At 44.5% G+C, this 24,431-nt stretch overlaps 1 protein-coding gene across 6 annotated transcripts in view; it reads right to left on the bottom strand.

Annotated features, from left to right (window-relative positions):
- The window catches only part of LOC109897470 (CUGBP Elav-like family member 5), a 367,555-nt gene that overhangs the window by 290,171 nt on the left and 52,953 nt on the right, over positions 1–24,431 (bottom strand). The gene's annotated exons all lie outside the window — the stretch shown is intronic.

Below are 24,431 nucleotides of genomic sequence, written 5' to 3' on the forward strand. Positions count from 1 at the left end.
ACTAGAGACCAGATGCGCTGAGCCGGCTTCATGGCAACTGGCTCGATGCCCACTCTAGCCCAGCCGATACGAGGTGCTGCAATGTACCGCACTGGGCTATGCACGCGCACCGGGGACACCGTGCGCTCCACCGCATAACATGGTGACTGCCGGGTCCCTCTCGCTCTCCGGTAAGCACGGGAAGTTGGCAAAAAAAAACATAGACTGCCCACCCAACTCACGCCCTGACCATACTAAAACAAAGCTTTAATAACAGAACTAAGGTCAGAACGTGACATCAGCATATGTGAGAACTCCTTCAAGACTGTTGGAAAAGCATTCCATGTGACGCTGGTTGTGAGTGTGCAAAGCTGTCATCAAGGCAAAGGGTGGCTACTTTGAAATCTTTAAAATCTCAAATATATTTTGATTTCTTTAACACGTTTTTGGTTACTACATGATTCCATGTGTTATTTCATAGTTTTGATGTTCTCACTACTATTCTACAATGTAGAAAATAGTAAATATAACGAAAAATCCTTGAATGAGTAGGTGTGTCCAAACTTTTGACTGGTACTGTATATACACAAAATAACTGATTAAAACACACTGCTTTGGAATAAAGGTCTACAGTAGTCTCAACAGTACCCTCTAGGATAGCACCATGATGTAGCTGGAGGACAGCTATTTTCCATCCTCCTCTGGCAACATTGACATCAATTCAAAACCTAGGAGGCTCGAAGCACCTCACCCCCTTCCATAGACCTACATGGCAATTATGAGGACGTCCTCCAACCAACAAATTTGCAGTATGAACTAACATGTTGACCATCAAATCAAAGGATCAGAGAATGAACCTAGTACTACATATACAGTATGTGATTTAGAAGCCTAGTAAGTTGGTGACATTGTTGGATAGATTGAGAGATTGAGATAGTGAGTAGTGATATTTGATCATTTTTAGGATATTATTACATTTAAATTATTTTCTTAAAACTACAGGAGACAAAGGACGTAGATTCTATATAGTTTTATTGGTTTTAGAACATACTTTTTGTGGATTTAGTGCAATTTATTTCAATTTGCCTTGCTAACTTTAGTCGCAAGTAGCTATCCAGCTAGCTACCAACCATAGTGAGGTTTTCTCTGTCAGAATTGCTAGCTAACTTTAACGCAATGTAGAGGATTTTTTGTTGAAGAACACATTTCATTGCCCACATCATATTCAAGCTTCTGGGAAAAAGCAGCATCAAATATATATTGACAAAGGTCTACGTATTCAAACTGTGGAACACAAGAAGAAGGTAAGAAGAAACAGGCATGTTCTCAAGCCGCTTATCGACACTACTGCATTTTTGGGCATGGAAGAGTAGGTTTTTAGGGGGCACGATGAGAGGGAAAGTTCTGCTTACAAGGGCAACTATAAGGAGCTTGCAGAGGTAATTGCACATTACGAGACTTTATTTGCGAAGCATATTGAGATTTCTACTGTCTTCTCTGGGATGTCAAAATCAATTCAGAATGATGATAGCTTCCATCGTATAATCCATTAAAAGTAAGATTAAAAGAGAGGTTGACGCAGCACATTTTTTCACATGGTAAATGGATAAAACCACAGACATCAGATGTCGGTCGCAATTGTCAATTACCGTCAGGTATGTGGATGATCAGGGCTTTATTCAGGAACATTTCTTGGGATACTTTGATGTGTCAAGTGGGTGAGATTTCGCAGTCTTTGTTTGACTTTGTGAATTCTGAGATGTCTGAGTTTAACTACATGGAGAAACTTGTTGCCCAAACCTATGATGGTGCTGATGTAATGGAATGTATCTCATTTTTGTATTTACAGCTGAGTCCCCTCCTGTTCAAATCAAATCAAAGTTTATTCGTTGCATACACAGCTGCAGCTGAAACCTTGTGTTTCTAGCTCCAAGAGTGTAGTGAAACCTAGCAATACAAAACAATACACACATAATCCAAAAATAAAACAATTAAGAAATGAAGAAATATCAAACGAGCAATGTCAGACACTGAGTGACTGAGTGTACAAAACATTGATTAAGAGGTGATGACCACTCCAGTCCACTACCAGTGTCAACTCTCTCTTGACATAAACTGAGGCCATGTGTCATGTGGCCTCTCATCCACTGGGCATTGAATGTTACCTCTCCAAGCAATGTAAAGTCATTCACATACACAAATACAGTCACATTATTACACAACAATGTGATTTTACTCCTTCGGACTAACTAATTCTAAGCTCTTCATGCTGACTGTAGAAATGTCCACCAGAGCTGTTGCCAGATACGTAGTTCAATGTTAATTTCTCAACCATAAGCTGCCTCCAACATCTTTTTAGAGAATTTGACAGTATGTTCAACCGGCCTCACAACCGCAGACATGCTCAGTACCTCCACATCCGGCATCTTCACCTGTGGGAATCGCCTGAGGGGGGGGTGGGGGGTCGGGGGTCTGGGTCTGGGTCCCCAGTGGGTGGGCCTGGCTGCCAAGTCGGTGGGCTTATGTCCTCCCAGGCCCACCAATGGCTCCATCCCTACGCAGTCATGTGAAATCCATAGATAGGACGTAATGAATATACTTCAATTATATTAATTATATTCCTTATATGAACTCTAGTAAAAGCTTTCAAATTGTTGCATGTTGCATTTATATTTTTGTTCAGTATATAACAACTCACAATAAGGATTGTAATCTCAATCACAAAACCTCCATTGTATACTCTCAAACTCCAAAACCATCCTATTCTGAATCTATATGTCTGATCCTCTTATGCATATGGTACATCTCTCCTCACAGGGAATAAATAACAGGGAAGGTACAGTTGATACTCTAATCACCCTGGATATATGCAATACATTTTTCAGCTGGCGAGAAGCTGCCATCTTCCAGGAGACCAGATGACGTCATTACAGCACTAAGGCAGAGTGATCACACCGTGCAGACTGAGGGAAACAATGGCTGATATTTCTATAAATTGAATTAAATTCAATTGTATTTGTCACATGCACCAAATACAACCGGTGTAGACCTTCCAATGAAATGCTTACTTACAAGCCCTTAACCAACAATGCAGTTCAAGAAAGAGCTAAGAAAATATTTATTAAATAAACTCTTGACCCGCTCCAATTCAGCTCTGTTGATGTTAATGGGGGCCTGTTCGGCCCTCCTTTTCTTATAGTTCACGATCAGCTCCTTTGTCGTGATTACATTGAGGGAGAGGTTGTTATCCTGGCACCACACTGACAGGTCTCTGACCTCCTCAGGCTGTCTTATCGTTGTCGGTGATCACTGTGTGTCGTCAGCAAACTTAATAATTTGTTGGAGTTGTGCTTGGCCATGCAGTCGTGGGTGAAGAACAGGGAGTACAGGAGGGGACTAAGCACGCACCCCTGAGGGGCCCCAGTTTTGAGGATCAGCGTGGCAGAAGTGTTGTTGGCGGCCCATCAGGAAGTCCAGGATCCAGTTGCAGAGGGAGGTGTTTAGTCCCAGAGTCCTTAGCTTAGTGAGGAGCTTTGTGGGTACTATGGGGTCGAATGCTGAGCTGTAGTCAATGAACAGCATTCTCACATAGCTGTTCCTTTTGTCCAGGTGGGAAAGGGCTGTGTGGAGTGTGATTGAGATTGCGTCATCTGTGGATCTGTTGGGGCGGTATGCAAATTGGATTGGGTCTAGGGTTTCTGGCATGATGGTGTTGATGTGAGCCATGACCAACCTTTCAAAGCACCTTGTGGCTACCGACGTGAGTGCTACGGTTCGGTAATCATTTCGGCAGGTTACCTTCACTTTCTTGGGCACAGGGACTATGGTGGTCTGTTTGAAACATGTAGGTATTACAGACTCGGTCAGGGAGAGGTTGAAAATGTCAGTGAAGACACTTGCCAGTTGGTCCGTGCATGCTTTGAATAATCGTCCTGGTAACCCGTCTGTTCCCGCGGCTTTGTGAATGTTGACCTGTTTAAAGGTCTTGCTCACATCGGCTACTGAGAGCGTGATTACAGTCGTCTGGAACAGCTGGTGCTCTCATGCATGCTTCGGTGTTGCTTGCCTCGAAGCGAGCATGAAAGGCATTTAGCTCGTCTAGTAGGCTCGGATCACTGGGCAGGTCGCAGCTGGATTTCCCTTTGTAGTCCGTAATCGTTTTCAAGACTTGCCACATGCGATGAGCGTCAGAGCAGGTGTAGTAGGATTCAATCTTAGTCCAGTACTGACGCTTTGCCTGTTTGATGGTTCGTCTGAGGGCATAGCAGGATTTCTCATAAGCATCCGGATTAGTGTCCCGCTCCTTGAAAGCGGCAGCTCTAGCCTTTAGCTTGCTGCGGCTGTTGCCTGTAATCCCATTGCTTCTGGTTGGGATATGTACGTATGGTCACTATAGGGACGACGTCGTCGATGCACTTATTGATGAAGCCGGTGACTGAGGTGGTTTACTCCTCAATGCCATTCGATGAATCCCGGAACATATTCCAGTCTGTTTTAGCAAAACAGTCCTGTAGCATAGCATCCGTGTTTTCCCGTACTGAGTGAGTCACTGGTACTTCCTGCTTTAGTTTTTTCTTGTAAGCAGGAATCAGGAGGATAGAATTATGGTCAGATTTGCCAAATGGCGGGCGAGGGAGAGCTTTGTATGCATTTCTGTGTGTGGAGTAAAGGTGGTCTAGAGCTTTTTTCCTCTGGTTGCACATGTGACATGCTGGTAGAAATTAGGTAAAATGGATTTCAATTTGCCTGCATTAAAGTCCCCGGCCACTAGGAGCACCACTTCTGAATTAGCATTTTCTTGTTTGCTTATGGCCTTATACAGCTCTTAATGCCAGCATCGGTTTGTGGTGGTAAATAGATGGCTCCAAATAATATAGATGAGGACTCTCTTGGTTGATAGTGTGGTCTACACCTTATCATGAGGTATTCTACTTCAGGCGAGCAATACCTCGAGACTTCTTTATATTAGACATCGCGCACCAGCAGTTATTGACAAATAGACACACACCCCGCCCCTCGTATTACCAGACATAGCTGCTCTGTCCTGCAGATGCACGGAGAAGCCTGCCAGCTCTATATTATCTGTGCCGGCAGGTTGAGATAGGGAAGCTGACAGGGTGGCATGGTTTTTGTTGCCAGGCAAACTTGTCAATCCAAGCTGGTGAGAGAAAGGGAGCCGTGAGTGGAGTAATCTCTAAGATGAAGGTCAACAAGTTCAGGGTTGTGATGTAGAGAGTCGTGACACACCTGTCACATCTCCGACAGAGGATGCACCAAGATGGAGGGAGAGGGAAGGGGCATTAAGGAGCCAGAGAAACGTTGGAGAGAGAGGACCTTCTCGCTCCCTCCATCTTTTCGCAGACTCCTTAATGTTCTCTTTCTCTCTCTCACCATCTTTTCTCAGTCTGAGAAAAGGCAACGGAATGAAGGGAATGAAAAAATGCTTGAGTCAGAAATAAAATATAAAGGGTGGAGCTCAAGCAGCCAGCGGTTTGAAATACAAAAGAAAGAAAGAAGGGAGGGAATAGAGGAATAGTGCTGGAACCCTCATCTCCTGTGGGGATTTTCAGATTGTGTTATTTTTCCTTTTCATGGTCTATTTGGTTTGCTCACTAGACCATGAGCTGGGTGGGGGAAAAAACTCTCTCCTCCTCCCTCCTGTTGTGAGTAGAGCAGTGTGATATCATGTTCAAGGCCCCAGCAAAAGACAAGGCACACACAACGTCACATACACACAGGCACAACTACACAGATATTTAATACATCTGGGTATTACGCAATGTCTGCATTATTAATATGCAAGGTCATACATTACCATTTAGATTGTCATGTAATGTAACTGACAGTGATAGTGATATAGGTGCTTACACACATTGACGCCTTACACATCACACATACACACGCACACACACATTTGTATGTCCCTACATTTAACCCCTTTATCACGTCTCATCAATCTCTCTATTCAGTCCTCACAAAACCCACTATAGCCAGACACTGTTGCTTTCCTTCCTCTCACTCTATTGGATGCCTGCAGTCACCATTGCCTTTTCCTTTCCACCATTGCCCTGCTCATTTATTTTTTACTCTTTCTTTCTCTCTTTCTTTTTCTCTCAAGTCTATACATCCCCTCCTCCTCAGGCCCCCACTGTCCTCTTTCCCTCCGTCTCCCTGGCTTGGCTCCTCAGCCCGGCACACGCTGGCATCCGTGCACTCCTCCCCAGCTCCCCAGGCTCCTTAGGCTCTCCTCTCTCCCTCCCGCTCTCCCCTTCATTTACTCCAGTGACAGAGAACCTTACTCATCTCCAGCTGCAGCCCACAGCACCCCAGCAGCATCTACTTATATAACTAACTTTGTTAACTTGAAGTATGTATGGCCAAACTGTCAGCTCTGTCAGCCCTCGCTCCATGTTTCTCTTTCACTCTGTCCCTATCTCTCCTTCAATTTCTTCCCCATATCTCTCTCTCTCTCTCTCCCTCTCTCACTATATCTCTCTCTCTCTTACTCTCTCTCTCCCTCTCTCACACTATCTCTCTCTCTCTCAATTCAATTCAATTCAAAGGGCTTTATTGGCATGGGAAACATATGTTAACATTGCCAAAGCAAGTGAGGTAGATAATAAACAAAAGTGAAATAAACAATAAAAACATTTACAGTAAACATTACAGTCACAAAAGTTTGAAAGGAATTTGTACTGCAATATATTGACAGCCATTAACCTGATGAAGATAACTATGGCGAGGCTGTTTCCCTGCTATGCTGTGTACAACACCTCTCATCTGAGAGGCACACTCTCTCTGCACGCTCCAAAACAAAAGCCTCCAGAACTGCGGGGCCTTCCCAGGTGCAGCGGCGTGCATGCTGTGTAGGAGGCATCTCTGTCTCCACACGCAGGCATGGCATTGTTAAGGACCCTGTTGTGATGAGAGGGGAGAGAAAAGAGGAGAGGAGAGAGAGAGAGAAGAGGGGAGTGGGCTGGTGGCGCTGGCTGGGGATAGAATCAGTAATGTACTCCCCAAGCACAAAGCACGATCCGGCCCAGGCCTAGACCTGCCGCATGGAGGACGCAGATAAGACTCCCTGGCCCCTGCGCCTGCTGTCAGTGTAAAGCCTCTCCAGTGCAAGCATTAGGAGTGACTGCAAGGCTTTGGCCCGCACTCCAGTCTATCCATCGCCCAGTGATGCCTCTATTACAATGATTGCCCCACAGCTACGTGGGCCTACGCCAGCTGCACCGAATTATAATTAGACCAACCACGAAGTGCCCCGGACACTGGCAATTGATCTGCCTCTGACAGTCCAATATTTCCAGCAGGAAAATAAACCTCAGTTGTTTGCACTGTGAATGAGGCTGTGGGTGAGGCTGAGGATGGGGATAGGGATGGGATTGGGGGTTGGAGGCTGAGGGGGTATAGATTAGGAGAAGGGAGGGAGGGGGGTTCAATGCGATATCTCTTGTGTTTTCTGCTCTGTCCGTGTGGGTTTGTCCTGGAAGTGGGGGAAATGTGAGATGAAGTGGGGGGGGGGGGGGGGGGGGGGGGGGGGTTGAGCGGTGTATCGGGGCTGAATTTCTCTGCTACCCCAGTCGATTAAAATTCAAGTGGCATCTCTACTAGATCTCTGCTTTAAACACTGGAGTCTGTGGCATCTCCACTAGACCTCTGCTTTAAACACTGGAGTCTGTGGCATCTACACCAGACCTCTGTTTTAAACACTGGAGTCCGTGGCATCTCCACCAGACCTCTGCTTTAAACACTGGAGTCTGTGGCATCTCCACTAGACCTCTGCTTTAAACACTGGTCTGTGGCATCTCCACCAGACCTCTGCTTTAATCACTTGAGTCTATGACACCTCCACTAGACCTCTGCTTTAAACACTGGAGTCTGTGGCATCTCCACTAGACCTCTGCTTTAAACACTGGAGTCTGTGGCATCTCCACTAGACCTCTGCTTTAATCACTTGAGTCTGTGGCATCTCCACCAGACCTCTGTTTTAAACACTGGAGTCTGTGGCATCTCCACTAGACCTCTGCTTTAAACACTGGAGTCTGTGGCATCTCCACCAGACCTCTGCTTTAAACACTGTAATCTGTAGCACCTCCACTAGACCTCTGCATTAAACACTGGAGTCTGTGGCATCTCCACTAGACCTTTGCATTAAACACTGGAGTCTGTGGCACCTCCACTAGACCTCTGCATTAAACACTGGAGTCTGTGGCATCTCCACTAGACCTCTGCATTAAACACTGGAGTCTGTGGCACCTCCACTAGACCTCTGCTTTAAATACTGTAATCTGTGGCACCTCCACCAGACCTCTCCATTAAACACTGGAGTCTGTGGCATCTCCACTAGACCTCTGCTTTAAACACTGTAATCTGTAGCACCTCCACTAGACCTCTGCATTAAACACTGGAGTCTGTGGCATCTCCACTAGACCTCTGCTTTAAACACTGGAGTCTGTGGCACCTCCACTAGACCTCTGCTTTAAACACTGGAGTCTGTGGCATCTCCACTAGACCTCTGCATTAAACACTGGAGTCTGTGGCATCTCCACTAGACCTCTGCTTTAAACACTGGAGTCTGTGGCACCTCCACTAGACCTCTGCATTAAACACTGGAGTCTGTGGCATCTCCACTAGACCTCTGCTTTAAACACTGTAATATGTAGCACCTCCACTAGACCTCTGCATTAAACACTGGAGTCTGTGGCATCTCCACTAGACCTCTGCTTTAAACACTGTAATATGTAGCACCTCCACTAGACCTCTGCTTTAAACACTGTAATCTGTAGCATCTCCACTAGACCTCTGCTTTAAACACTGGAGTCTGTGGCACCTGTCCTAGACCTCTGCATTAAACACTGGAGTCTGTGGCACCTCCACTAGACCTCTGCATTAAACACTGGAGTCTGTGGCACCTCCACTTGACCTCTGCATTAAACACTGTAATCTGTGGAACCTCCACTAGACCTCTGCATTAAACACTGGAGTCTGTGGCACCTCCACTAGACCTCTGCATTAAACACTGGAGTCTGTGGCACCTCCACTTGACCTCTGCTTTAAACACTGTAATATGTGGAACCTCCACTAGACCTCTGCATTAAACACTGGAGTGTGGTTGTTGCAGCGACTTACTTCAGCTCTTTATCACATCTATGTTTGACGAGAGGGATTCCAGGCAAATCTGCCAAATGAGAGTCTCAAGCAGAACAGAATCTTTCCCCCTACCTCAATTCTACCTGGTTTCTTATTTTTCGACGGATACGTGAAGACAGTTTTATTAGGTGAAGGAGACTTGAGCTGTTTGGAAGTCTGAGTAAATTCAGATCAACCTGACAAATACACAAGTTTTGTCAAGATGTCTCTTGTTTCCCTCCCATGACTCCGGGGGAAGGAGGCTCACAGGATGACAGCTTCACTACACATCCCAGAAGAGTGGAGCTGCTAGGTCACATGATCAGGAAGAGGACTGAATGCCAAGAGGACAAAATGGCAGATGATGATACTTTGAGACAAACATCAAAGCCGTGGAGGAACCGGCAGTGACATATACTGTAGAGCAGCTTGCGTCATCACACAGGTCTTTCTTGCTCTATTGTTAAAGGAATATCATCTACTAGGCCCTATTGACCTTTGTTTATCGTGACCATACATTATTGCTCATTATTTTGACATATTATTCTATTGAGGTCATAGGTCAGATATTCAGAGAGCTAGTGAGCTCAGTGCTCTATGGATCCTATACAATGCATGGATCATATGTACTGAGATCACTTTGTATAACGTGATGATAAATGGCATCATAGCCATTACATGATGGTGTTTTTTTGTTGTTGCCGTAAATGATGTTTCTTTGTTGTTTTCGTATTCTTTCATTCTGGAGGGACGTATAAAGTGTGTGTGTGTGTGCATGAGTGTGCATCATTAATTAACCATAAAGGAGATTTTAAAGGATATGATGAGTAGCAGAACATTCTATTGTATTGTGTCATGTCCCTGTCAGTCATTCTCCAACAGGGTGAGTGAAATGAGAAAGAACAATTCTAATATGACATGATAGGAAATTCCCTCCATCTGAAAGCTGTGAGAGAAATTGAGATTTGAACGGCGTTTGGGTGGTTTAATGTGCCTTGTGAGGCTACTCAAACACTGCCCTACTGTTGTACTCTGTCATTGCCCTAGCCAGTTATCGCAGGATCTAAGACCTGTGTCCCACCACTCATTTACTGAAATTGGAAAGAGCTAACATTATCCCCTGGTAATACTTCTGCAAGCATACTATAGGAGGGGATGTGGAAAGGGGTCTGCACAAAGTCTCTGTGTCCTCATTCTGTGGAGGACGGTGTCCTATGATATCACGCCCTCCTCTCCCCCTGTCTGCATCAAGGCTATTCCAAGCAGCCACCGCGAGCTTCATGTGTCATCAGGCAGGGTGATGGTAATGCACTATTTATTTTCATCTTGAGGCGTTGCCTGCATTATCAGTGTATAAGATGCATGTCAAGACAATATTAATGGTGTTCTTGCCCCTGCAAAATGAAAGAGGCCTCGGCAAAACAAACAGTCTCTCTTCTCAAGGCAACTGAGCAGGTCCAGCACCTTCAGAAAGTATTCCCACCCCTTGGCTTTTTCCACATTTTCTTGTGTTAAAGCCTGAACTTAAAATTGATTAAATAAAGATTTTGTATCACTGGCATAACACAACAAAATGTTGAGTAAGTCAAGGAGTATGAATACTTTCCGAAGGAACTGTATATCAGAAAAGAGTACTGTAAATAAACGATGGCTACTAGCAGTGCTCTCTGTCTCTGGCTAGGGAAGGTTAGGATATAAAACATCCTTCAGAACAGACACACAGCTTCTGCCTGAACTTCTGCCATGACTATTTCACTTAGTTTGCTCTGTGACTCAATGCAATTATATGCAACTATAGATATTGCGGGTTTGATTGAACAGTGGTGACATGTGTGAAACGATGGCATATAATTAAGTTATGTCATGTCATGTAGGCTTAATGCATGCCTATGCTTGCACAATGACAAAGGAGGCTGACAGTGCAGTGAGTAAATTAAATAAAGGATTTATCATTGGTAGGCTACAACTTCTGTAATAAATACACAAGAGCATGAAAATATCAGCTACTCCCAATTAAATGTCACAATTTGTGGGCAACAGCTCTTTTGGGTGGCCTTTGGCTCGGTATTTCCTAGGCATTTTTAGGAATCCATTCTAACAATAGGTCATACATTTTTGACACTGCACGATGTAGGGTAACAACAAATATAGTCGGGGTCTGTTTGTCAGGACAAGGGCAGAACCTGAGATATGAAAGAGCTGTCTCTCTGTATTAGAACAAAACAATATGGAGTTTTCCAAGTGAATGCGCAGGCGAGAGTGATCTAATTTCCCTGGCAACGTGGCAGATTGAGAAAAAGGGTTGAGGGGGGGCGAATAAGAAGTGAAGGGTGGGGGTGGAGATTAAGGAAAGAAACCCTTTCGGCAAATTTTAAAGCATAAACTTAATTGGAAACAGAAACTGTTATTCCATTTAAGGGTAATTTCGCACATATCAGGTGAACCATTTAGACATTACAGCACATTTTGTACATAAGTATTGTACAAAAGTATACATTGTACAAAAGTATTGGGACAAATTCACTTATACAGTGGGGAGAACAAGTATTTGATACACTGCCGATTTTGCAGGTTTTTCCTACTTACAAAGCATGTAGAGGTCTGTAACTTTTATCATAGGTACACTTCAAATCCAGAAAATCACATTGTATGATTTTAAGTAATTAATTTCCATTTTATTCCATGACATAAGTATTTGATACATCAGAAAAACAGAACTTAATATTTGGTACAGAAACAATTACAGCGATCATACGTTTTGTGTAGTTCTTGACCAGGTTTGCACACACTGCAGCAGGGATTTTGGCCCACTCCTCCATACAGACCTTCTTCAGATCCTTTAGGTTTCGGGGCTGTTGCTGGGCAATTTGGACATTCAGCTCCCTCCAAAGATCTTCTATTGGGTTCAGGTCTGGAGACTGGCTAGGCCACTCCAGGACCTTGAGATGCTTCTTACGGAGCCACTCCTTAGTTGCCCTGGCTGTGTGTTTTGGGTCGTTGTCATGCTGGAAGACCCAGCCACGACCCATCTTCAATGCTCTTACTGAGGGAAGGAGGTTGTTGGCCAAGATCTCGCGATGCATGGCCCCATCCATCCTCCCCTCAATACGGTGCAGTCGTCCTGTCCCCTTTGCAGAAAAGCATCCCCAAAGAATGATGTTTCCACCTCCATGCTTCACGGTTGGGATGGTAATTCTTGGGGTTGTACTCATCCTTTTTCTTCCTCCAAACACGGTGAGTGGAGTTTAGACCAAAAAGCTATATTTTTTCCTCATCAGACCACATGACCTTCTCCCATTCCTCCTCTGGATCATCCAGATGGTCATTGGCAAACTTCAGACGGGCCTGGACATGCGCTGGCTTGAGCAGGGGGCCTTTGCGTGCGCTGCAGGATTTAAATCCATGATGGCGTAGTGTGTTACTAATGGTTTTCCTTGAGACTGTGGTCCCAGCTCTCTTCAGGTCATTTACCAGGTCCTGCAGTGTAGTTCTGGGCTGATCCCTCACCTTCCTCATGATCATTGATGCCCCACGAGGTGAGATCTTGCATGGAGCCCCAGACCGAGGGTGATTGACTGTCATCTTGAAATTCTTCCATTTACTAATAATTGCGCCAACAGTTGTTGCCTTCTCACCAAGCTGCTTGCCTATTGTCCTGTAGCCCATCCCAGCCTTGTGCAGGTCTACAATTCTATCCCTGATGTCCTTACACAGCTCTCTGGTCTTGGCCATTGTGAAGAGGTTGGAGTCTGTTTGATTGAGTGTGTAGACAGGTGTCTTTTATACAGGTAACGAGTTCAATCAGGTGCAGTTAATACAGGTAATGAGTGGAGAATAGGAGGGATTCTTAAAGAAAACAGGTCTGTGAGAGCCGGAATTCTTACTGGTTGGCAGGTCATCAAATACTTATGTCATGCAATGAAATGCCAATGAATTACTTAAAAATCATACAATGTGATTTTCTGGATGTTTGTTTTAGATTCCGTCTCTCACAGTTGAAGTGTACCTATGATAAAATGACAGACCTCTACATGCTTTGTAAGTAGGAAAACATGCAAAATCGGCAGTGTATCAAATACTTGTTCTCCCCACTGTATATGTATTAAAATAGTCATAAGTTTAGTATTTGGTCACATATTCCTAGAACGCAATGACTACATAAAGCGTGTGACTCTACACACTCGTTGGATGCATATGCTGTTTGTTTTGGTTGTGTTTCAGATTATTTTTTGCTCAATAGAAATGAATGGTAAATAATGTATTGTGTCATTTTGGAGTCACTTTTATATACTTTTAAATAAGAATAGAATATGTTTCTAAAGACTTCTACATTAATGTGGATGCCACCATTATTACGGATAGTTCTGAATGAATTGTGAATAATGATGAGTGACAAAGTTACAGATGCACAAATATCATGCCAAAACACATCAAATGTGTCACTGTCCCGATACTTTTGGAGATGGCTGTATTTTTATTTCCTCGGATAGTAGGTTATGAACACACAATGTGGTCTAGGGGGAGAAAGGTGGGTTAAAATCCTTTTTATTTATTAGTCAAAGACATTTGAATAATTACAGTTTATGGAAAAGCTCAGGCTGTCATCAGCTGGTAATAATACACTCCCGCCCCAGTAATACATAGCTGAGAATTCAAGACTCCACCATAAAATGGAGTTGAGTGGCGATGAGTTTTGTCACAGTGTACCTCTGACTACAGAGAGTAGGAATGAATCGATACTTGTAAAAATGGCCATTCTTTAATGCGTATCCTGCCTATGTTCTTCCTGTGTAAACACATTCTTTTCTTTGGGTGCTGCAACCCATAGATTTAGTTAACAGTAACATCGTACACGACCTCCTCCAAAGGAGCTGTTGTTTGATAATGGACAGGGAGCATTTACATGGAAATAGTTTTTAGAATTTAATAGACGATGTTATCCAGAGCGAATTACACTAGCGAGCGCATACATTTTCATACTTTTTTCGTACTGTTCCCCCGTTTTTCATTTTGGCTTGGGGATGCATAGGATGCGATTTTGTATAAAAAACGATGGATTCCAAATCTAACCGACAACTCAATAACAATCAAGACAAGCACAGGTAGACAGGAAGCATTAAATAATTAATATTTCAAAAAGTGTTGAGTGGTAGTGCCCATTTGAAGTCACTAACTTCATACTCCATTGGAAAACAGTGGATTTGACAGAGGTCACATAGAATTAAGTTTGAATCAAAAAACTACAAATTGCAATTCCCCCCCCCCCCCCCAAAAAAGTATGTTTTCACAGAGGACAAACATAGGTACAAGGTATGCATTAACCCCCATGTTGTGTACGTTTCATGATAGGTACAAGGTATGCATTAACCCCCCTGTTGTGTACGTTTCATGATAGGTACAAGGTATGCATTAACCCCCATGTTGTGTACATTTCATGATAGATACAAGGTATGCATTAACCCCCCTGTTGTGTACGTTTCATGATAGGTACAAGGTATGCATTAACCCCCCTGTTGTGTACGTTTCATGATAGGTACAAGGTATGCATTAACCCCCCTGTTGTGTACGTTTCATGATAGGTACAAGGTATGCATTAACCCCCCTGTTGTGTACGTTTCATGATAGGTACAAGGTATGCTACAGGGTATGCATTAACCCCCCTGTTGTGTACGTTTCATGTTAATTTATTCTGTGTTCCTGGTCCAAAATGACTGCCCCATTGTAGCTGATTATAAATCCATAATTATACATATATTATCACCTAATGTTGTGTTAGATCTTTTTATCAACTTAAGTTCTTGTGAACATTACAAGTTTTGAACTTCTATTTGGTATTTATGGCCTGAAGGCCTCATTAAGCTGAGCTCACACAAGGCATTTTGAGTAAAAAAAAAAAAAGCATAATGTATGGATTATTTTGACTATAACAAATACTCAGATTAAATATATTGTGCTATTTATCACAGACTACTTTGCGTCAAAGTTTAACAAGGACACTCTTCTCCTCACCAGTGTCATGATCAAAGATGTGATCAAGAGCCTCACATACAATATATCGTTTGGTCATTGTGCTGCCACAGAATGAATTGTGAGCAAGACCTCAAAAAAGCTTTATATACCAGAGCTGCGAGAAAAGTTCTATATATTATGGAAACAATGTTCGATTGTTTGTGAGAATGTCAACAGGTGTGGTTCCCATGGGGGAAAGATTCTATTGGGGAAAGGTTCCCGTGGGGGTTGCCATGGAAGCAAAGAAGGGGAGTGAGGTGTGTGTGTATGTGTGTGGTCAAACTCACATGCATGTGGGGGTCTGGGAGAGGAAGTGTGTCCATCTGATGAATGGGCATGTGCCTGAACTCAATTTGATACACTAATTGTAGTCTCACCCATTCATTTCTAATGACCGGTCATTTTTGACCAGGAACACCACAGGTGGACAAAAGTTAAATGAAACACAACATTTTATGAAAATCATCAAAAATGTATTTTGTGTGTTCAGATGCCCCGTGTGGATGAAGTCATGGAACCTTATGACAATCAGATTAAATTAAGTACATCTTTCAGAGAGAAACTCCGGTCCATTTTGACCGGAAAACAGCAGGAGGGTTAAAGAATGGACATTTTTACAAGTACTGACTAACACCAACTCGATGTAGTCAGAGGTACACTGCGCCAAAACTAATCGCCAGTCAACTCCATTTAGATTTGATGTACATATCGTGGATGTAAAGAAGGGCCGAGAAGATATATTATGGGATAGGGTACCTCCCAAGCAGAGTAATAAAAGAAAGTGGATGTGTCGGTGAGTTCTGAGCCAGTCTCTTCATAATTTCTCCACGGTTCAGTCCTCTAGAGAGAATAGTAGGCTACAGGATATATTATTATTTCTCATCCATGCTCTTCCTTATAGCTTAGCTGTTAGCATGATTACATTAGCACTCTTTTTTTGCAATAGAAGTGACCTATTTGTTCGGTTTATATTTATTTTTAAATTGCCCATCCTTGTGGTACCCTAGACAGCTGTTTGGGTTAGTGAAATTACTGAGAGCGTCATATCATATCTGTTGGAGTACCAGAGAGACCCCTTAAAGATGCAGTGGTGAAATATCAATAGGTTGTCAACGCGGTTACAGCTTCCAATATGCTAGAAAACGACAGCATATTGAACCCGGATATTGGGTGGATGTACTACATTTAACAGGCGCTAGGGGCCTGTCTGGTCGTGCAGGGGATGCCTGCGGCAGTTGAATGCTCACAATCCCGAGAGAAGCACAGCCGCGGCTGAGCGAAGACACAAACGGCTTTGATGGGGACAGGAGAGATAGAGAGGGAAATATGGAGAAGGGAGTCAGGGAGAAGGACGAGGAGGGAAGTTAGTGCGTGAGAGTGCAAGCTCAAAGTCTTTGAACTATTTTTGTCCTGTGCATAAATAAAAACAAATGATGGATACCGTGCGAGGCGTTCCTCACGGTTCTATTTTTTGTGTAAAGGGTGAGATGATGCATCCGCTTATATCTCCTTAATTAACAAAAACATAGCGTAGACCAAACTGCTCCCTCAAAATACAGCTAGGCTACATCTCTCTGTCGTTTAAGCTAAGGTATAACTATCTGTCGCACAGTCCCACTGTGAAAGCAATGCAATACTGCACTGACAGATAATATCCCAAACTCTATGGCAGGAATGTCACTTCTATGCACATCCAGAAACGCTGACCACAAAATTATCCAGTTGTCCATTCAAATGACAAATGTGTTTCAGATATGGAAAAGTATAGCTTAGCTGACTGTCACCATGTCTCAAAGTTACTGCCTACCCTGTGCGTGTGCATGTTTTTCTTGGAAAAGCGTGAAAAATATTGTATTCAATTGCCAACATTTATTGGATTCTTGACCAGACATGACTTTCCAATCCGCTCCGAATAAAGTCGCAGAGAAAAAGAACACAGAGGCCTGTTTGACTGCTGTGCTGTTGTGATGGACTTCCTCAATGTTTCAGCAACCACGGACAGCGACATAGACGCTAGATGTGGAGCGACAGGCGTTCTGTTCTCATAGCAATTCAGCACTATGGACAGCTACCTTGTCTTTCACTACAATGTTGGTGTTGCTCAACAAAGATATTTCAAACTTCTTTAAAAATGTTGAACCTAATGATATAACTTGACATGACAGGCCTATGGTATGTGAAAATGCATCTTCAGTGCCGTCCAAAAACAAACACACAAACAAACACAACGCTACAAAAGTAAAGCGCTGATTTGGATGCAAACACTTTAGCTAAAACTCCATCTGTTGAAATGCAGTTCCAAGGTTGTCCTTGAAACTGTAAACGCCCACACAAAAACACTCTAGGAGTAGAACAAAGACAAACATTTCGAGCACCTGTGCACCTCTCGCACCATGGAGCAAAGAGAGAAAATAGCCTCGCTTGCTAAATATACAGCCTTGTCGTGGGAGCTTGTGGGCTGGAGAAGCTCAAGCTTTCAACGGGGCTTTGCCTTGTTAAGACGGAGATACTGTTCTCCTGGTTTTATTTTTCTAGTGTGTTAACCGTCCTCACCTTCCCAAAGCAGACAGTTTAGAGTATTTCAAATATGGCTCAGATTGCTTTTGGACAATTATTGAGGCTGACTAAAGTGTTGTGCCAGACATGTAGGCTATTCAGTAGCGGCGTTCATTCTTGAAAATGACAGAATAATAGTTGTGCCCATGCTGTGCACATAATGTTACAATTCTCCTCTTTTGGAAGCTGTCTGTTATTTCTATGAAAGACAGGACCTGCTTTTTATAAAGATAGCCCCTGTTCCATTCATGCTGTACTAGGTCATTCTCTATCAGATATATATATATATAAAATGCATTAGGGCCAATTTTGTCTCAAGGGGGAGCAGCCATTTCCAGTTTCTTAAGAGGAAAGTAGCCTATTGGTGCCCTCTCCCCCACCCTTAGACACCCTACAGCCCTACATAAGTCCAGTGTCTGTCTTATGCCATAATAAGCCATTTAAATCAGTTCTATGATCATCATTCAATTCACCTTAACTTAATGACTCTCATCCTGTTGGCCAGAGGCTTAGGTTTAACTTATTAGGCTCAAACCCAAAAAGACTCACAGACTGGCGCCGAAATGGCTTCCTGACACAGCGTGGAAACGTCTCCCTGGTGACAGCCATAAACACACACTCACACACGCACACTCACTCCTTTATGCTCCCATCACGGTGCTCTTAATAGGGACAGGGCATACAACCTATTAAAAGTGAGCGGATGTCCACTTTGCTCACATGACTCAAACTCAAGATGCGGACACTAAGAGATTCCATCCCTCTCTGTCGCTGGAAAGCATTTGTCAAACTAAACACTGACACTCCCAGTGTCAAACACAGAGATAGAACATCATTTCTTTTCTCGCAATTGTATGATAGCTTCAAACAGTGACTGGTGAATGATGTTTGCACTGATTGGAGGATATTACACAAGCACAATGCATGTTGGGTGACGAAAGAGGGGGTTTAATTCGATGACTGTATTGTTGTTTAAAATCTCAGGAACATTGCGTGCCTCTAGGGATTCATAATACACTCAGAGCATAGCACTGTGTATCAACGATGGGATGTTTTGTTTAGTTTATTCTTAAGAAATCAGCTCAGGATGGGTCAACATTGCACTAGCTAATAAAGGATTGAGATGTAAGGTCCTCCAATAATGCTGTATTGATAAACATTTGTTCATAGGCGAAACCAAACCAAACCAAACATTGTATACCTCTTCATTTTCAGTCTGTTTTTGAATGCCCTTGTTCCCTAGCTGTGCCACAGACAGACACATCCCCTATGCAGCACTGTCCTCCCAGCCATATGGAACAGCACACAGTTTTGTTGTTCTCCCTAATGTGAGAACATTTAGCTGCCTGTCACATCAGAAAGAGGGACATCTAAGGTGTTATGTAGATAGCACTAATAGAAACTTAGCCTGGCTCAATCCCCCAAGGCTTCTCGTTCTCTCTCTCCTGCCTTTTCAGGGATACAGAGATAAGGGATCGTCAAAGCCCCCCTGACTGTCTGTCCCTCTATATCGACCACACTCTCCTCCCTGCAGTCCCACAGGTTCCTATTAGAAAGGATTTGTCTTACATTGCCAGCCTCCAAAATAAATATATATTGTCACTTTGGCTGTGCTGGACTGCTACTGAATTTTGACATCAGCCTGATGTTCTGTGTCTCTGGATGCCTAACAGGTACCTTTCTCCCTGGGCAAAACAATGTTCTGTTCTTGGCCACAATCTGAAATAAACCCAGAGTAGAAGCAGTGTACCTGTAGGGGCTTCACTGGGACGCTGATATAATAAATCGGGTTTTGTCAGATGCTGGTCATTCACTTGGCACAGACAAAGTGCTTTTAGATGTGTGGGAAGACGTGAGGGACTTTCATTGCCATGTTGATGGCTTCTCATTTGTCCTGGTGTAAAGTTAGTTAAGTCTGTCAGCAGAGTGAGGAGCAGTGGGGGAGGCTGGGAGGGAGGGAGGGAGGCAGGGGAGGGAAGCTGGGAGGCAGGGGAAGGAGGCTGGGAGGCAGGGAAAGGAGGCTGGGAGGCAGGGGGAGGAAGATGAGAGACAGCCAGGGCACTATGGCTTGATTGCTGGGCTGGGATTTAGGAGAGAGAGAGGGAGGTATGGGCAACTGGTTCCTCCTCTTTCCCTCTTTCCCTGTGGCTCCAGGGGAGGGCACTGGGGAGCAGCCTCCAGAGACGATCTGGCAGTAATAGGCACAGCTAAAAAAAACACACAGCTCAGTTAAGCCAAATATTCAAGTCAATCATCACGCCTGTGCTTTCTGTGCTGGAATATAATGTGTAAGCATGAATCAGCCCAATAAGATGGGTGATAAAGATATTGAATTAGGCAAGGTGTTCTCTCCTCTGGTTTTGAGAGAGAGGCTGTGTGGACTGATGTGCCAGCGGCAGCCTGGTTGTTGTGGAGGAACAGAGGAACAGCCTGTCCAACAGGCAGTCGAGGCACTCGGTCCTGCCCGCCACAGGGTCACACAGATCCATAGAATCCTAAATAATAAATCAGGGAAAACAGGTCAGTAAATACACCCAGTAAATGAATGTGCTGTTGTCTTGTCCTCTGCTGTTACACATAATGGATTGTGGATGGTGTGTGTGTGTGTGTGTGTGTGTGTGTGTGTGTGTGTGTGTGTGTGTGTGTGTGTGTGTGTGTGTGTGTGTGTGTGTGTGTGTGTGTGTGTGTGTTTGTGTGTGTGTGTGTGTGTGTGTGTGTGTGTTTTGTCTTGCCCATTCACCCTCTGAATGGCACACAATCCATGTCTCAATCGTCTCAAGGCTTAAAAATCCTTCTATAACCTGTCTCCTCCCCTTCATCTACACTGATTGAATTGGATTAAACAAGGGACATCAATAAGGGATCATAGCTTTCACCTGGTCATTCTATGTCATGGAAAGAGCAGGTGTTCCTAATGTTTTGTCCAGTCAGTGTACGGTACTCAGTGGGGAACATACATTCACCAAACAAGCACAGAGTTCAAAGAAAAAGAGAAGAAAGAGGTATTGTTTGTGTTGTTTCCAGAGGTCCTGCTGCAGGAGGTTTTATGGCCCTCATCGCTACCATGTATTAATATATTGACAAAGCTCCATGGACAATAGACTCCTACTATATGAGAAACATGGATCACCAAAGCATTTGGGGGCATCTGGAGGCATCAAAGGCACTTTTCTTCAAAAGAACACAGCAATATTCTGTCTCATCCCGAAGTGCTCTATACAGCACCATGCTGACAACTTAATGATTGTCCCTGGGAATCCTTTGTTGTTCATCATGCTGCTTCATAATGGAGCGGCTGCCGTGGGGACAGTGTAGCCACCCGCTCTATGCTGGTTAGAACCGCCAGCCAAGCTGTGGTCAGCAGTGGGCCCCAGCCCAACCAGCCTCTCACCTCCCACTCACACTTTCCCCATTCCCCATCATCATCATCATCATCATCATCGTTATCATATCCACATTTCACTACTTCACACGGCACTTCTCTCTCTCTTTCTCGCTCTCTCCATCCTGCCTTCCTGACTTCAGAAGGACACTTCTCTACCAGGGCTAATGAATGAGAACTCATAGGGAGACACTTTTAGAGATGCTGATCGGCTAACCCTGTGGAACGGTGCAACGCCAAATTGCTTCCCCTGACACACTGCTGGTGTATGTGTCCCAACTGTACTGGGGGAGCTGTGGGGATGTGCTGGAGTGGGGACCAGGCAAGCCCTCCCTCCATGTCGTCAACAACCTCTGCCAACAACAGCAACATAACCAAATGACGTGGGTGTCCCCGGTAGAGCTCCTCTGGTATTGGTTGTTGCCTTGCTATCGTTGTGAGAGAGGGTAAACGTAGTGTTTCACCTAAAAGTCAGCTGGAAGACATCCAGTATACTGTTTTACAATGAATTATTAAAGCACACGTCTCACTGCAAGCATCTCTCACTGAAATAGTTCACAGGCCAGAGGTTATAGTTAGCTAGTTAGCTAGCTGTTGGCAGGAAATTACTTCCAGCAGATTTATTTCTGGCTTTTATGTTTGACACTATATTTCCATCAAGCTTCTAGAAGAATACTAGAAACCAGACATCCCGCCCTATCTCCTTCCAAGATCATATCTATAGAGTCAAACATTGCATACTGAACACAGATCCAAAAGCTTCCAGTTCAAAGAAATATTTTAAAAATATCCCAAAAATACTTCCATTATTTGAGTCATTCTGTCAACATGAATTCTAATCTGGTGCTGAGTCTGGTGACTGTCCTCTACCCTGTCTGTGCTGGATAATCAGTGGGCTGTGGCCTGAGCACTGGGCTCTGGAGCAGTTGAGGGTCTAATTGACCATGATGGCGCTCTAGTTAGGAGGAGCCCATACTGTACTGCCGGCTCTCCTCTGATCTACTCTGTTCTGCAATGCTTATACACACTTCCACATGAGAGGGCATGGACAGCGCTCCCCACACACTCATATTCCCGGTCACTACCCCCTCACCTCACATACACTGTCCCCACACTGTCCCCCTCCACTTGGCTCTGCCAGAGTGCCACCGGCCTAATCAGGCCATGGGTGGGGGGTGTTGCGACAGCAGGGGGTGAGGGGGGTGTCATGAGCAGTCCCAGCTCGCCTCCCGTCAATCACCCTCCTCTCCTCTCCCCGACAGACGGCATATTGCATCAGCCCGGATTTCTGCTGACAAATGGCTCTGTCCAGCCTCCCTCTACCTTATGTGCTCCGTCTGGGGACAGATCTGCCTTACAAATAAGCCTGGATCCAAGGGACTGAGGGGAGTGAGCTCCCCCTCCACAGCACGGCTCAGAGGGACGGCTGTTTTAACATGGAGAACTGTTCTCACATTCCACTGAAGGTACAGCGTCAAACAGTCAACATGACCCTGTGTCCTCTCTCTCTCTCTCTCTCTCTCTCTCTCTCCCTCTCTCTCTCTCTCTCTCTCTCTCACCATCTCTCTCTCTCTCTCACCATCTCTCTCTCTCTCTCTCTCTCTCTCTCTCTCTCTCTCTCTCTCTGATTTTCTTCTTCTCTCTCGCTCTCGCTCTCTCTCCCTCTACCTCTCTCTCTCTCACCATCTCTCGCTGTGCCCTTCTCCCTCAATACTTGAACCATTCTCTCACTTTTCCAGTTGTTTCAAGGGCCCCCTCAACTGTTACCCTGTCTATTTCAATATCATGTTTTGGGGGGGGGGGCTGCTATTTTTTTTCCTCTGCATATACACACACAAACACACATCTCTATTCAGGGCAACACTCTTCCTCTCTCTCACTGTGTGTGTGTGTGTGTGTGTGTGTGTGTGTGTGTGTGTGTGTGTGTGTGTGTGTGTGTGTGTGTGTGTGTGTGTGTGTGTGTGTGTGTGTGTGTGTGTGTGTGTGTGTGTGTGTGTGTGTGTGTGTGTGTGTGTGTGTGTGTGTGTGTGTGTGTGTGTGTGTGTGTGTGTGTGTGTTGTGTGTGTGTGTGTGTGCATGTGCATGCGAGCGAGCGAGTGTGTCTGCACGCTGTGGCACACACCTGCACAAGCGTGTTCAGGGACACCAAGATGGATTAGCACTCACATTATCTGAGCCTTGCTCTCCACTCTGCCCCGCTACTCCTCCTGGCCTGGAACAGAGCTGGACTCATCTGGTTCGGCCCGTCAGGGAGACAGACAGACAGATGATGCTCCACAGACCCAGGCCGAACCAAGCCAAACCGAGCCAAGCCAAACTGAATCAAGCCAGGCTAGACCCAAGTAGGCGGGGCTAGCCTGGCAGACATCACCATCACACTAGCATCACACCGCTAGCTAGCTAACCCAGATCACAACGCCACATAACTCAATCCCACAGACACAGGGCTGTTCTCCAGCCACAACCAGAAATAGGTTAAAGAGGCTAAAAATATTTTTTTTAAACATGAATAATTCATATTTTTTATTAACCTGTACCTCACAAGTAATATCACATTTCAAATGGAGAACTGGCTAAACGGACATGTTTGGTAGATTATTCTGGTTCCCAGGCTATTTTCTCAGGATGAGCCACACGTCTCAGTCATAGGTTGAAGAGGGTGGTTGACAATGCCATTGTTCTATCCTCAGAGCGGACACTGTGTTACAGTGGGTTACAGTGTGTTACAGTGTGTTACAGTGGGTTACAGTGGGTTACAGTGTGTTACAGTGGGTTGCAGTGGGTTACAGTGGGTTACAGTGGGGAATAACCCTAGAGCAGTTCATGGCTGCCTTCGTCTCTCGGTCTCTCTGCAGCTTATTCGAAAGCTCCTGGTGTTACAGAAGAGTTACAGAAGTGTTACAGAGTGTTAGAGATGTCATCTTACTGAGTCTCCTCCAGGTCATACATAACCATAACAGCTATGCATCTGTCTCTCTGCAAAATGTGACCATATCATCCCAAGACCTTAGCTAACCACCGATGAAGAGTTTGCTGGATTCTGGAATACAAACCTCCAAAACTATGTCTCTTTCTTCCTCACACTGTCCCTCTCTGCCTGCGGAACATAAAACAAGCCATCATATTTCAGTACAGCAGCCTGCCTTTTGTTCCAGTGCTCCTCCGTAGTTCCTTCTCTAAAAGCAGGTGCAGTGAAAAAACAGCTTCTGCTAAATAATCTGAGCAGATATAAAGACCCCTGGGGTGAGGCGGGCTGTCTAAATATGTGGTGTGCTAATCTACCACAATGTGTTAATCTACCACAATGTGTTAATCTACCACAATGTGTTAATCTACCACAATGTGTTAATCTACCACAATGTGTTAATCT

This window comes from Oncorhynchus kisutch, linkage group LG10, assembly GCF_002021735.2.
Source record: "Oncorhynchus kisutch isolate 150728-3 linkage group LG10, Okis_V2, whole genome shotgun sequence".
In the NCBI taxonomy this organism is placed as follows: domain Eukaryota; kingdom Metazoa; phylum Chordata; class Actinopteri; order Salmoniformes; family Salmonidae; genus Oncorhynchus; species Oncorhynchus kisutch.